Below are 11,046 nucleotides of genomic sequence, written 5' to 3' on the forward strand. Positions count from 1 at the left end.
GATCTCGCGGACGAACTCACAACACAGAAAGACACGAGGTTTATACTGGTTCGGGCCACCGTTGTGGTGTAATACCCTACTCCAGTGTGGTGGTGGTGGATTGCCTCTAGGGCTGATGATGAACGGTACAAGGGAAGAACAGCCTCCTGAGGTTGAGGTGTTCTTGTGAGTAGGCTCTCGATCGGGTTGGGTCAAGGTAAGATGAGATGCCTCTACTATGGTGGCTAGCTCTACTTATATAGGCCCTGGTCCTCTTCCCAAATATCGAGCGGGAAGGGAGCCAACAACGGCGGGCAAATTTGAAGGGGGACAGCTAGTACAAGCTATCCTGACAAAAGTGGTCTTCGCCTATGAGGGAGTCCTGGATTAGGGGGTCTCCGGACAGCCGGACTATATCCTTTGGTCGGACTATTAGACTATGAAGATACAAGATTGAAGACTTCGTCTCGTGTCCGGATGGGACTCTACTTGGCGTGGAAGGCAAGCTAGGCAATACGGATATGTATATCTCCTCCTTTGTAACCGACCTTGTGTAACCCTAGCCCCCTCTGGTGTCTATATAAACCGAAGAGTTTTAGTCCGTAGGACAACATACAATCATACCATAGGCTAGCTTCTAGGGTTTAGCCTCTCCGATCTCGTGGTAGATCAACTCTTGTAATACTCATATCATCAAAAATAAATCAAGCAGGACGTAGGGTTTTACCTCCATCAAGAGGGCCCGAACCTGGGTAAAACATCGTGTCCCCTGCTTCCTGTTACCATCCGCCTTAGACGCACAGTTCGGGACCCCCTACCCGAGATCCACCGGTTTTGACACCGACATTGGTGCTTTGATGAGAGTTCCTTTGTGTCATCGCCGTTAGGCTTGATGGCTCCTACGATCATCAATAGCGATGCGGTCCAGGGTGAGACTTTTCTCCCCGGACAGATCTTTGTGTTCGGCGGCTTCGCACTGCGGGCCAACTCGCTTGGCCATCTGGAGCAGATCGAAAGTTACGCCCCTGGCCACCAGGTCAGGTTTGGAAGCTTATACTACACGGCCGATATCCGCGGAGATTTGATCTTCGATGGATCCGAGCCCCTGCCTTGTGCGCCACGCGGTCACGATGAGTACGATTTAGCTCTACCATCGGACCGTATTCAGGAGATCGCACCGGCAGCCGCTCCAACCCTCAATTCGGAGCCAGTTTCGCCATCCGTGGATGGGTGGATAGACCCCGTCACGGAGGTCGTACCCTCTGCGGCGATCGAGCCAAATATCGACCTTACCCTCACGAGAGCCGTGTTGCCAAACTACCAGATCATTCTCCGGCCACGGACTCCGGACCACCTGCGCCCGTTCCTGTCGAATCCGATTGGGTGCCGATCATGGAGTTTACCTCCGCGGATATTTTTCAGCACTCGCCCTTCGACGACATACTGAACTCATTAAGGTCTCTTTCCTTGTCAGGAGGATCCTGGCCGAACTACGTCCGGCCGGATTGGGATGCGGATGACGATGAAATTCGCCGCCCACCCACCACCCATTTAGTAGCCACTATCAATGACTTGACCGACATGCTCGACTTCGATTCCGAAGACATCGGCGGTATAGACGATGATGCGGGAGGCGAAGAGGAACCACTGCCCACAGGGCACTGGACGCCCATTTCATCACATGACGTATACATGGTAGACACACCCAAAGAAAATAACAACGAGGAACGAAAGGACGCAGTGAAGGGTGGTTCCCTCGAGCAACAGTAAAAGCGGCGGCATAAACGCCGCTCCAAATCCTGCGTCGGCAGAAATAACGATCACATAAACCCAGTGTTAGAGCAGGGTGAACCATTGCCCGACCACAGCAACACGGAAAATCAAACCGAACAACCCAACCCCGTCGAAGATAACAGTCCGGACGACATCACACCGGACAGGCACCAGGAGCAACATAATGCCCACCAAAGGCTTGTTGCCACGGCGAGGAGCCTGAAAAAACAGAAGCAAAGGCTCAAGGCTACACAAGACACACTCAAAATCAAATGGAGTGAAGTACTCAACACAGCAGCAAAGTGCGGCAGTAATCGCCACACCAAGAGCTGTCCGAAGCGAAAGTTGCTACCTGAATTCGACAAGGAGGCCTTAGATCCTCCACAATTAAAAAATAAAACGGCCATCCGGTTGAATAGACAACCTCATAGCCAACATAAAGCGGCAATCAATGCCACACATAAACCAGTACGCGATCCACGTAAGGGCTCGCATCAAAAGGACGGCGCAACCAGATCCATCTATGGACCACGCAGGCGCGCTCCAGCATACAATGCGACACAACAAACATCCGAATACCACGGTACACCCAAATACAGGGGTGCCGCACACCCTCTATGTTTCACCGATGAGGTGCTGGGTCATGAATTTCCAGAGGGATTCAAACCCGTAAACATAGAGGCGTACGACGGAACAACAGACCCTGGGGTCTGGATTGAGGATTACATCCTCCATATCCATATGGCTCGAGGAGATGATCTCCACGCCATAAAATACTTACCCCTCAAGCTCAAAGGGCCAGCTCGGCACTGGCTTAAAAGCCTCCCCGAAAACTCCATCGGAAGCTGGGAAGAGCTCGAAGATGCCTTTCGGGAAAAATTTCAAGGGACATATGTCCGACCACCGGATGCAGACGATTTAAGTCATATAACTCAACAATCCGGTGAGTCAGCCCGAAAGCTTTGGAACAGGTTCCTCACTAAAAAGAACCAAATAGTCGACTGTCCGGACGCTGAAGCCTTAGCAGCTTTTAAACATAGCGTCTGAGATGAATGGCTTGCCAGACACCTCAGTCAAGAAAAGCCGAGAACAATGACAGCATTAACAAGCCTCATGACCCGTTTTTGCGCGGGCGAGGACAGCTGGTTAGCCAGATGCAGCACCAGCGACCCAAGTACCTCTGAAGTCAGGGATGGAAACGGGAAATCACGATGCAGCAAGAACAAGCGCCAGAATAAGGAAGACATCCCGAAGAGCATGGCGGTAAACGCCGGATTTAGAAGCTCTCGTCCAGGCCAGCAGAAGCCGCCCTCCAAAGGCAATAGAGATGAACTGTCCAGCCTAAACAAAATTCAGGATCAAATATGTCAGATCCATAGCACCCCGAATAAACCTGCAAATCACACCCATAGAGAATGTTGGGTCTTCAAACAGTCCGGCAAGCTCAACGCCGAACACAAGGGGCAGGATACACCAAGTGAAGACGAGGATGAGCCTCGCAATCAAAGCACAGGGGAACAAAAGAAATTCCCACCATAAGTCAAAACAGTCAACGCGTTACACGTGATAAAAGGGAGAAACAAAGCGCCACCCTGAGAGGAACACGCCCCAGGGCCTATCACCGCGGAGCTCCGCCACTGGTCGTCCCAACCGATCACCTTCGACCATCGGGATTACTCGGCAAGTATTCAGCGTGCAGGATGGGCTGCCTTGGTATTAGATCCAATAACTGACGAATACCACTTCAACCGAGTCCTGATGGATGGCAGCAACAGTTTAAATCTGATATATCAGGACACAGTCTGCAAAATGGGGATAGACCCAACAAAAAATTTCCGCAGCAATGCTACCTTTAAAGGAGTAATGGCAGGCCCAGAGGCTCACTACAGGGGCTCCCTGCTATTAGAGGTTATATTCGGCTCCCCCGACAACTTTCGAAGCGAAAATTTAACCTTCCACGTCGCTCTGTTACAAAGTGGCTATCAAGCACTACTCGGACGCGAGGCTTTCGCTCGCTTTAACGCAATACCGCATTACGCTTCCCTCAAGCTCAAGATGCCCGGTCCACGTGGCATCATTACAGTAAATGGAAATATTGAGTGCTCCTTGCACGCCAAAGACGGTGCGGCCGCCTTGGCCACCGCACACTAAACGGCCTCACCAACTCAAGCATTTGACAGGTCGTTAAGACCACGGACACGGCTAGACGAGTCCGGCTCAGCTATATGTAATTAATACAGGTTTGATGGCTATAGAGAGTGGATTTTTGGAACCCATGTGTATTGGAGGACCTTATTTTAAATACTTTGAAAATCACATTTAAGGTTTCAAAAAATTCTGAAAAAAATTCTACATGAACATATGAATGTATATTACACATGTGTAAAGTTTGGTGATGAAATAAGTAAATATGCAACCTATACAAAAATGACAAAAATGGTGATTTTCAAATAGTGAATAATACATGCACTGTTCATCTTTCCAAAATCATGATTTTGTCATTTTTGTGTAAGTCACATGGTTACTTATTTTAGCATCAAAATTTACACATGTGTAACATACATTCATATAAACATGTTGAATTGTTTTCAGAATTTTTTGAAACTTCAAAATAGCATTTTGGCACGGTTCAAAATATAGGGCTCCAATGCACCCGGGTTCCAAAGTGACTTTTTGGATGGCTATACCCCTATTACAATACAAGGGGCTCAACGCGCGTGCAAAAGTGGCAATAAGGCTCACCTTCACTCATCTTCAACTGTATCTATACCTACTAATAAAGCAAGGTGTCTTTCTCCAATTTTTTCATCCGTTCACCAACGATTTTTTTTGTTCTATCCAAGGTGGTACTAAATTTTTGTTGGTTCATCTGTTAGAAAAGAAAAACAGTTTTGTTCTAAAATTTATACATGGGCCGCACATGCTTCGGCCCAAGAAAGCAAGCATGTTTGTTTCCCGCCAGTTCATCATTTACCGCATAGGGCGGCAAATAGTCAGAATTTCGCACATGGCGCCAAAATTCGGTCAGCTCATTTTTTGTCTATTCTGTTTCTGTTTTTTTCCTTTTATCCTTCTTTTTTATATTTTCTTGTCCAAGTTTATTTTTCTTTTTCTTTTTTTATAAATTATATTTTTCATTTTTTCAGAATTCCATTTTTTGTTTAAATTTTTATAAAATCAGCAGAATTTAAAATTTTGCTCCAATTTTGAAATATATTTGGATCTTTAAATTTTTTTTATACTCGTTCCATTTTTTTCAAAACTAAAAAATGTTCAAATTTTTAAAAGAGTGTTTACATTTTCCAATATTGTTTGAGATTTTCAAAATAAATTGTATTTTAGAAAATGATACAAATTCGAAAAATATTCATGTTTATTGAAGTGTTCACAAATTTAAAGTATTGTTTGTGTTTGAAAAACACGTTTAAAAAATTGTTTTCAATGTTCAAAACATGTTTCCATTTTCACAAATTAAAATAAATTGTTTTCTTAAAAAGAGGTTCATATTTTCATAACATGTTTGTGAATTTTAAAAAACCATTTCAAGTTTTCTTCATATTTTTCCAAATTTAATGAAATTTTCAAAAACAATGCTCGCATTTTTTAGAAAAAAAAATAGGATTTAAAAAATTGTTCATATTTCGAAGATGTTTTGAATGTTACGCTACATTATGTTCTTAAACATTCATTTTGGCCATTTTTTAGCAGGACATGTTTGTTCGAATGGCTATCAGCACGTGTTTGAGATATTGAGGTCATGAGTCTAATCTTTTAAGTCAGCGGTTGTTTTGAATTTGTATTCGTGTCTTACAAACACATGCCGTTTTAGTAACTGCCAGTGGCCTAACCCAGACACGAACTGTTGTGCATTCCACTTATCATTCAATGATAAAAGAGAATATGTTGGTTGGCTATAATTAAAAGAAATTGTAGGCACATGGCAATAAAAGAGAATATGTTGGTTTTGCTCTGATTAAAAAAATGTAGGCAAGTAAGCGCTAAAATAATTAAAGAAAATAAACCCTGGTAAAGCAGAGACTACCTGGTTATGAGTTGATTATGGCAATGAAATGGGATTCACTAAATTAGTAATCCATCCGATTACACCATTGTAGGAGAGTGTGGTCGAAACAACTATGCCCCAAAGGTCATCGTGCATCCACCAAATGAGGAGGCAACCATAACCTAAACACGGAGGCGGACCCGGAGGGAAAAAAGGCACGAGTTGAGTGGTGCCCACCACACCGACCAACCCCACGACTATGAAGACCTCGCGGGCCAAACATGACCCGTGGGAACACCGCAACTCCTCGCTATGTCGCCCCACCGCTGCAGAGACCATTTTGATGGACACATCAATTACCTCTCTCGATGCTTCTTGCAAAAAAAAAAATATTCCGTTGCAACGCACGAGCATATGTGCTAGTATTGTTTATTTAGTATAACTTAACTTTGGCATGGCAACTTTTCAATTAAGTCCCTCTCTTTTTAAGATGACCATCGTGCTACACCCATCCAGAATACGGCACAAGGAGACACAGGCGCAGACGTGCAGCAGGGACCCGGTTCAAGGATTCTTTGTAGATTAAGACCCCGCGTAAACCTTTTTTACTGTCTCTTGTTGATTTACATCCCTCGGATTCTCAGTACAACCGAGAAGGATGTTGACGTCTTGGCATGTGGCCACGCCAGAATAATGCACGTACCTGGACACCATGGGCTTATTACAAAGGGTACTATTTAGACCCGGTTTACACCATAAAGACCGAATACCTTAGGGAGTGTTCGGCGTCGTGAGTTTGGCCTTATATGCATCAGCTCCGAATCATGTCTTTGGTAAAATGTTGGGTTTGCCCGGCTCCTGTGTTTTGCTGCCTTATGTTCCGCTCTATCGGCTAAGGCGGCACCAGGAGAACTACTGAGATTGTGCCCTGGTTCATCCGGACGAGCACCTCGGTAGAGAAAGCCGAAAACTGACTGTCATGATAAAGCGTGAGACTGGTCAACCACTCGATGACCTATGGGAATCTTTGGGATTCCCCCGCATTAACAAAGGGCCGTTTCCCGGCCAGGCATGTACGCACCCCGAACCCGGGCGAGTGCGGAGCCACCAGGGGCTATATAGTAACCCCACTGTCAAACTCCTATGGCTAAGTGAAAGTGTTAAAGCATTATAGTCTGGTTGCCTAGTTCGCTGCACTATCACCTCCTTACTAGGTCCAAGACGTTGGATTAAGTGTGAATACGCGTCTTCTGCGAACACCCCCGCATTGTATGCGTGGGGGCTGAAGCCGACAACTGCAATCTTTCAGGTTATATACATAAACGGCCGCACAGGAGGCATCACAATACTTTCGGGCAAAAGTATAAACACAGCCTTGATAAATTTAATAAAACATTGTTTTTACAATGGGAATACATGTCAGTCAAACATAATATTCTTTGAGCACTGGGCCTATATCAAACGAGCACCCTCAAGAACTTCTTCAAAATAGTGCTCGGCAGCCACTTGGCCTATGGCCGAACCCTGCGCCCGACTGTGGTAGCATCCATCTCCGCCCAGTATGCTTTGACACGGGCAAGGGCCATCCGCGAGGCTTCTATGCACGCCGACCTCTTCATCGCATTGATGCATGGCACCGCACCAAGGAACTGCTGCACCAGGCTAAAATAACCGTTCGGCTTTGGCCTTTCCGGCCACAGCTGATCCACGACAGACCTCATGGCGAGTCCAGACAACCTATTGAGTTCGGCCCATTCGGCTAGCTGATCGGTCAATGGAAGCGGACGCTCTGGAACGTTAAACTGCGCCCAGAACAGCTTGTCCACTTCACGATCTGTTTGATCTCGGAAGTATTCGGCCGCATCGACAGCGCTCGCCGCCAAGTCCAGATATGCGTCCGCCGAACTCCACAGCCGATCCAGAGGGGCATACTACGGATCTCCGAACTTCCTTCGCAGCAAAAAGGGCTTCCCAGCCATAATGTCAGAGGCTTCACGCAGCTCCTCCTTCTTTGCTCTCATGGCAGAACGGGTGTCTTTGGTCGCCATCATGGCCTTTTCAAGGTCCGTCGGCTTCACTCGGTTTTCTTCCTCAAGGAACTGGCAACGGTCGGCAGTGTCTTTTAACCTTACAGCCATCTTGGCCATTTTCTCTTTGCTCTCGCAATGCGCGGCCTTCTCGGCTCTTAACTCATCGGCCGCCTTCAAAGCAGCCGCATTACTACTCCTTGCTTGTTCTTTGGCTCGGGCAAGTTCCGCCCGAAGGGTCTCCACGGTGGCAGCTCCATCTGTAGTCACAACATATTAAAGATACTGGCATCACGCTGCTCTTATTATGTGACATTCACCAGAAAATACCACTTACCTTGTTCCTCGTCAAGCCGCTTGTTAACAAGCTCGATGTCGGCATCCGCCGCATCCAGTTGCCGCTTTAGTTCGGCAAACTCATGAGTCTGGCTAGCCCCCGGAGCCTCCACTACCTGCACATAAAGGCGGTATGGTTATTACCTAGGACTATGATCCTCTGTTTGCTGCCGTTCTCGGTGACAACCAGAGTCTCAGGGGCTACTATCTACATGGGGCACACCTAAAAATGTGCGGTACTATCACAAAGGTATATCATTTTACGTACCTCAAAGCCCATTAGTAGACTCATAAAGGCGTCATGCAACCCGCTTTCGGCGGACAAAATCCTTTCCATCACCATACCCATCAACGCACGGTGTTCTTCCGAGATGGTCGCTCGCTTCAGCAGATCCCTCAGTACATCCGACCGCATACCAGACGGCGTCGGACTCTTTTGTCAGCCCTCTTCAAGAGCCGTATGCTGGGGACTTCGGGTGACTATAGGATTATCTTCTGGCCTCACCGGATCCGGAGAGGCCCTCCGTGACGACACTTCAAGGTCGCCCGCTTGTTGAGCGGGGGAGTCCGGGGGAGGCGTTTGCTCTCCATCATCTCCGGAAGAAGGTCCCCTGAAGACGAGCTCTGTTGAGAAGGGCTAAGATCCGAACTGCAAGATAAACGCTTCGGTTATTTTCCTCGGAAGTAAGGTAGAATATCTCTACTATTAAGTAGATTTTGATCACTTACAACTCATTAGAGGGCTGATCCCCGCACGAACTTTGTGCGGCAAGAGCACCCTCCGAGACGGGACCCTCTGGTGGAGTTTTCTTCCCCCGTTTGGAAACCTTGGTTTCCGGATCATCAGAGGTAGTCCTCTTCCTCCCCCGGGGCGAGGGAATGTCAGATTCCTTCCCTTGGCTATCCTCCCTCATGGAGGCACCCGTTCCCTCGGTTGGAACAGGTAGCGGTGGAGGCCCGCTTTGGCCCTCTTTATTCCCCCCTTCATCTTCCTTTGAGGGCACCAGGCAAGGTGCTGGCTTGAGCATCTTTTCCAACACCGGATTGTCCAAGCCTTCGAGAAGGGGAGCCGAACACCGGATCATCTTCGCCTTTGCTATCCAGTCCTGGTCAAAGAGCGATTCTTCAGAATGATGTCATGATAAAAGAAAGACAATGTGTTCGGTTAGAGGATTACTTACTTGGGCCGCGGTGCGGTTGCTGCTCAGGCCCACATCCTCCGAGGTGTCCGGACACTCTATCTGGGGTCTGAAGAATGACTTGTACATCTCCTCGTGCGTCAGGCCGAGGAAATTCTGAATAGCGTGTGGTCCTTCTGGGTTGAATTCCCATAAATGGAGGGGCCGGTGTTTGCAAGGCTGGACTTGACGAACCAGCATGACTTGCACTACCATAACCAAACTAAAATCTCCCTCGAAGAGATCCCGGATGTGGCTCTGCAGTATGGGCACATCCTTGGCTGGACCCCAGCTCAGCCCCCTGCTAATCCATGACATCAGTTGTGGTGGAGGGCCCGAGCGAAAGAGGGGGAGCCACCCACTTGGCACTTCTGGGAGCGGTGATGTAGAACCACTCCCTTTGCCATAATCCGGACACCTTTGGAAAGGAACCTTTTGGCCACGGAGCTCCAGCAATCTTGCTTATTAATGCACCCCCGCACGCTGCATATTGCCCCTCGACCGTCTTCGGCTTCACATCAAAGGTCTTGAGCCATAGGCCGAAGTGAGGGGTAATACGGAGGAAGGCCTCACATACGACAATAAATGCCGAGATGTGGAGAAAGGAATCCGGGGCTAGATCGTGCAAATCAAGCCCGTAATAGAACATCAAACCCCTAACGAAGGGACCCAGAGTGAGGCCTAGTCCTCGAAGAAAGTGGGAGATGAACACGACGTCTTCATTGGGTTTGGGAGTAGGGACAACCTGCCCTCGGGCGGGCAACCGATGCAAGACTTCGGCGGTCAAGTATCTTGCCTCCCTCAACTTCTTGATATCCTCTTCCGTAACGGAGGAGGGCATCCACCGGCCCTAGAGGCTGGATCCGGACATGATTGAAGGTCCGAAGCACCTAACCTGGGTTTTGGGTGCTAGAACTCGAGGCGGGGGAAGGATTCGATTGAGAGTGGGAGGAAAAAAGTAAAGACCTTGACCCTTTATAAAGAGGGTGAATATCAAGCGTCCTCCTCGTGGCCGTTTGGGACTTGCCTAAAATCTAGGAGTCCTAGGCGTGGTTGGGTTACCCACGCCCGTATTGATGAGAATCCCGTAATAAGGGGGACACGATCTCTGCTTTGACAAGACGTGTCAAGAAACTGCCTCGCGTTATGTGCGGGGCTAGTTAAAGGAAACGGTTCGAATAATCACCGGGCCATGGCATAATGTCATGTTGCCAACACATGTCAGCAGATTAGATTTGTGGAAATATTACTCTCTCTATGGTGGTATGTGCAACTTATTTTACAGGGTCGGACACTATCCTTGTATTCAAATTCTTCCGTGGTGTATTCGGAGGAGGAACTCGCCTTGCAATGCCGAAGACAATACTGCACGCTGGACTCGTCGTCATTGAAGCTTGGTTCAGGGGCTACTGAGGGAGTCCTGGATTAGGGGGTCTCCGGACAGCCGGACTATATCCTTTGGCCGGACTGTTAGACTATGAAGATACAAGATTGAAGACTTCGTCTCGTGTCCGTATGGGACTCTACTTGGCGTGGAAGGCAAGCTAGGCAATACGGATATGTATATCTCCTCCTTTGTAACCGACCTTGTGTAACCCTAGCCCCCTCTGGTGTCTATATAAACCGGAGGGTTTTAGTCAGTAGGACAACATACAATCATACCATAGGCTAGCTTCTAGGCTTTAGCCTCTCCGATCTCGTGGTAGATCAACTCTTGTAATACTCATATCATCAAGAATAAATCAAGCAG

The sequence above is a fragment of the Triticum dicoccoides genome, chromosome 4A (genome assembly GCF_002162155.2).
Source record: "Triticum dicoccoides isolate Atlit2015 ecotype Zavitan chromosome 4A, WEW_v2.0, whole genome shotgun sequence".
NCBI classification, from domain to species: Eukaryota; Viridiplantae; Streptophyta; class Magnoliopsida; order Poales; family Poaceae; genus Triticum; species Triticum dicoccoides.